This window comes from Borostomias antarcticus (genome assembly GCF_949987555.1).
Source record: "Borostomias antarcticus genome assembly, contig: scaffold_311, whole genome shotgun sequence".
Taxonomy (NCBI): Eukaryota; Metazoa; Chordata; class Actinopteri; order Stomiiformes; family Stomiidae; genus Borostomias; species Borostomias antarcticus.
This window is the reverse complement of record NW_028176655.1, coordinates 51,983-56,982: the sequence shown is the minus strand read 5'-3', so window position 1 is coordinate 56,982 and position 5,000 is coordinate 51,983.

Genomic DNA, 5,000 nt, shown 5'->3' with positions numbered 1-5,000 from the left:
GTCTGTCTGCTCCTCCTAGCTAACCCTGTCTGTCTGCTCCTCCTAGCTAACCCTGTCTGTCTGCTCCTCCTAGCTAACCCTGTCTGCTCCTCCTAGCTAACCCTGTCTGTCTGCTCCTCCTAGCTAACCCTGTCTGTCTGCTCCTCCTAGCTAACCCTGTCTGTCTGCTCCTCCTAGCTAACCCTGTCTGTCTGCTCCTCCTAGCTAACCTTGTCTGTCTGCTCCTCCTAGCTAACCTTGTCTGTCTGCTCCTCCTAGCTAACCCTGTCTGTCTGCTCCTCCTAGCTAACCCTGTCTGTCTGCTCCTCCTAGCTAACCTGTCTGTCTGCTCCTCCTAGCTAACCCTGTCTGTCTGCTCCTCCTAGCTAACCCTGTCTGTCTGCTCCTCCTAGCTAACCCTGTCTGTCTGCCTGCTCCTCCTAGCTAACCCTGTCTGTCTGCTTCTCCTAGCTAACCCTGTCTGTCTGCTCCTCCTAGCTAACCCTGTCTGTCTGCTCCTCCCAGCTAACCCTGTCTGTCTGCTCCTCCTAGCTAACCCTGTCTGTCTGCTCCTCCTAGCTAACCCTGTCTGTCTGCTCCTCCTAGCTAACCCTGTCTGTCTGCTTCTCCTAGCTAACCCTGTCTGTCTGCTCCTCCTAGCTAACCCTGTCTGTCTGCTACTCCCAGCTAACCCTGTCTGTCTAACTAGAGAGAGCAGCTAGCTAACTAGAGAGAGCGGCTAGCTAACTAGAGAGAGCAGCTAGCTAACTAGAGAGAGCAGCTAGCTGACTAGAGAGAGCAGCTAGCTGACTAGAGAGAGCAGCTAGCTGACTAGAGAGAGCAGCTAGCTAACTAGAGAGAGCAGCTAGCTGACTAGAGAGAGCAGCTAGCTGACTAGAGAGAGCAGCTAGCTAACTAGAGAGAGCAGCTAGCTGACTAGAGAGAGCAGCTAGCTGACTAGAGAGAGTAGCTAGCTGACTAGAGAGAGCAGCTAGCTGACTAGAGAGAGCAGCTAGCTAACTAGAAAGAGCTAGCTAGCTAACTAGAGAGAGCAGCTAACTAACTAGAGAGAGCAGCTAGCTAACTAGAGAGAGCAGCTAGCTAACTAGAGAGAGCAGCTAACTAACTAGAGAGAGCAGCTAGCTGACTAGAGAGAGCAGCTAGCTGACTAGAGAGAGCAGCTAGCTAACTAGAGAGAGCAGCTAGCTAACTAGAGAGAGCAGCTAACTAACTAGAGAGAGCAGCTAGCTAACTAGAGAGAGCAGCTAGCTGACTAGAGAGAGCAGCTAGCTAACTAGAGAGAGCAGCTAGCTAACTAGAGAGAGCAGCTAGCTGACTAGAGAGAGCAGCTAGCTGACTAGAGAGAGCAGCTAGCTAACTAGAGAGAGCAGCTAGCTAACTAGAGAGAGCAGCTAGCTAACTAGCACAAATCACACACAATGAAAACAACTGACATTGACCCAGAATAATGGGTCGTTGCTATGCAGTGGGCTCGCTAGCTATGGGATGGCATGAGCGTTGCATGTTGTGCTAATATATTCAGAACAATACAATCATCTCACGTTAGTGTACAAGTACATTCTGATATTTCCAGCTGAGCTAAAACGAAGATGACAGCCGAATGAACAGAATATACTTCCTTCAGTTAGGCTAACGTGATATGAACCATGGAGGCATCGCTAGCTAGTAGCGTTTCTAACTGGCTAGCTGGTTAAAGGGTCTTTATTCTCTAGTCCTGGTTCAGGTGGGTAGGGGCAGGTAAGGGTAGTTATTCTCTAGTCCTGGTTCAGGTGGGTAGGGGCTGGTAAGGGTAGTTATTCTCTAGCCCTGGTTCAGGTGGGGAGGGGCTGGTAAGGGTAGTTATTCTCTAGTCCTGGTTCAGGTGGGTAGGGGCTGGTAAGGGTAGTTATTCTCTAGTCCTGGTTCAGGTGGGTAGGGGCTGGTAAGGGTAGTTATTCTCTAGTCCTGGTTCAGGTGGGTAGGGGCTGGTAAGGGTAGTTATTCTCTAGTCCTGGTTCAGGTGGGTAGGGGCAGGTAAGGGTAGTTATTCTCTAGTCCTGGTTCAGGTGGGTAGGGGCTGGTAAGGGTAGTTATTCTCTAGTCCTGGTTCAGGTGGGTAGGGGCTGGTAAGGGTAGTTATTCTCTAGTCCTGGTTCAGGTGGGTAGGGGCAGGTAAGGGTAGTTATTCTCTAGCCCTGGTTCAGGTGGGTAGGGGCAGGTAAGGGTAGTTATTCTCTAGCCCTGGTTCAGGTGGGTAGGGGCTGGTAAGGGTAGTTATTCTCTAGCCCTGGTTCAGGTGGGTAGGGGCAGGTAAGGGTAGTTATTCTCTAGCCCTGGTTCAGGTCTGTAGGGGCTGGTAAGGGTAGTTATTCTCTAGCCCTGGTTCAGGTGGGTAGGGGCAGGTAAGGGTAGTTATTCTCTAGCCCTGGTTCAGGTGGGTAGGGGCTGGTAAGGGTAGTTATTCTCTAGCCCTGGTTCAGGTGGGGAGGGGCTGGTAAGGGTAGTTATTCTCTAGTCCTGGTTCAGGTGGGTAGGGGCAGGTAAGGGTAGTTATTCTCTAGCCCTGGTTCAGGTCTGTAGGGGCTGGTAAGGGTAGTTATTCTCTAGCCCTGGTTCAGGTGGGTAGGGGCTGGTAAGGGTAGTTATTCTCTAGCCCTGGTTCAGGTGGGTAGGGGCTGGTAAGGGTAGTTATTCTCTAGCCCTGGTTCAGGTGGGGAGGGGCTGGTAAGGGTAGTTATTCTCTAGCCCTGGTTCAGGTGGGTAGGGGCAGGTAAGGGTAGTTATTCTCTAGCCCTGGTTCAGGTGGGGAGGGGCTGGTAAGGGTAGTTATTCTCTAGCCCTGGTTCAGGTGGGTAGGGGCTGGTAAGGGTAGTTATTCTCTAGCCCTGGTTCAGGTGGGGAGGGGCTGGTAAGGGTAGTTATTCTCTAGCCCTGGTTCAGGTGGGTAGGGGCTGGTAAGGGTAGTTATTCTCTAGCCCTGGTTCAGGTGGGTAGGGGCAGGTAAGGGTCTTTATTCTCTAGTCCTGGTTCAGGTGGGTAGGGGCAGGTAAGGGTAGTTATTCTCTAGCCCTGGTTCAGGTGGGTAGGGGCTGGTAAGGGTAGTTATTCTCTAGCCCTTGTTCAGGTGGGTAGGGGCTGGTAAGGGTAGTTATTCTCTAGCCCTGGTTCAGGTGGGTAGGGGCAGGTAAGGGTAGTTATTCTCTAGCCCTGGTTCAGGTGGGTAGGGGCTGGTAAGGGTAGTTATTCTCTAGCCCTGGTTCAGGTGGGTAGGGGCAGGTAAGGGTCTTTATTCTCTAGCCCTGGTTCAGGTGGGTAGGGGCAGGTAAGGGTCTTTATTCTCTAGCCCTGGTTCAGGTGGGGAGGGGCTGGTAAGGGTAGTTATTCTCTAGCCCTGGTTCAGGTGGGTAGGGGCAGGTAAGGGTAGTTATTCTCTAGCCCTGGTTCAGGTGGGGAGGGGCAGGTAAGGGTAGTTATTCTCTAGCCCTGGTTCAGGTGGGTAGGGGCAGGTAAGGGTCTTTATTCTCTAGCCCTGGTTCAGGTGGGGAGGGGCAGGTAAGGGTCTTTATTCTCTAGCCCTGGTTCAGGTGGGTAGGGGCAGGTAAGGGTAGTTATTCTCTAGCCCTGGTTCAGGTGGGTAGGGGCTGGTAAGGGTAGTTATTCTCTAGCCCTGGTTCAGGTCTGTAGGGGCTGGTAAGGGTAGTTATTCTCTAGCCCTGGTTCAGGTCTGTAGGGGCTGGTAAGGGTAGTTATTCTCTAGCCCTGGTTCAGGTGGGTAGGGGCAGGTAAGGGTAGTTATTCTCTAGCCCTGGTTCAGGTGGGGAGGGGCTGGTAAGGGTAGTTATTCTCTAGCCCTGGTTCAGGTGGGTAGGGGCAGGTAAGGGTAGTTATTCTCTAGCCCTGGTTCAGGTCTGTAGGGGCTGGTAAGGGTAGTTATTCTCTAGCCCTGGTTCAGGTCTGTAGGGGCTGGTAAGGGTAGTTATTCTCTAGCCCTGGTTCAGGTGGGTAGGGGCAGGTAAGGGTCTTTATTCTCTAGTCCTGGTTCAGGTGGGTAGGGGCAGGTAAGGGTAGTTATTCTCTAGCCCTGGTTCAGGTGGGTAGGGGCAGGTAAGGGTCTTTATTCTCTAGCCCTGGTTCAGGTGGGTAGGGGCAGGTAAGGGTAGTTATTCTCTAGCCCTGGTTCAGGTGGGTAGGGGCTGGTAAGGGTAGTTATTCTCTAGCCCTGGTTCAGGTGGGTAGGGGCTGGTAAGGGTAGTTATTCTCTAGCCCTTGTTCAGGTGGGTAGGGGCTGGTAAGGGTAGTTATTCTCTAGCCCTGGTTCAGGTGGGTAGGGGCAGGTAAGGGTCTTTATTCTCTAGCCCTGGTTCAGGTGGGTAGGGGCAGGTAAGGGTCTTTATTCTCTAGCCCTGGTTCAGGTGGGTAGGGGCTGGTAAGGGTAGTTATTCTCTAGCCCTGGTTCAGGTGGGTAGGGGCAGGTATAGCACCCAATACGACCCGGACCAGGCCTGTTTGCTCCTCATGTGTGTCCAGTTTGCTGGCCAGGCAGCAGATTAGCGGGTAATTGAATGAAGACAAGCGAAATCGAAAGTTCAGAAATCGATCATGAGCATCACCCTCGTGCTGAGTGGGGTAGTTATAGTAGCGCATGAGGACTGCTGGGGTAGTTCTAGTAGCGCATGAGGACTGCTGGGGTAGTTCTAGTAGCGCATGAGGACTGCTGGGGTAGTTCTAGTAGCGCATGAGGACTGCTGGGGTAGTAGAGACGGGTCTGCTGGGGTAGTAGAGACGGGTCTGCTGATTGACTGTGCGACGGAGGGAGGTGATGATGAGAGGGATGGAGAGAGAGAGGGAGAGAGGATGAGGATGGGGGATGGAGAGAGAGAGGGAGAGAGGATGAGGATGGGGGATGGAGAGAGAGAGGGAGAGAGGATGAGGATGGGGGATGGAGAGAGAGAGGGAGAGAGGATGAGGATGGGGGGGAGAGAGAGAGAGGATGAGGGATTAGAGAGAGAGAGAGATTGTTA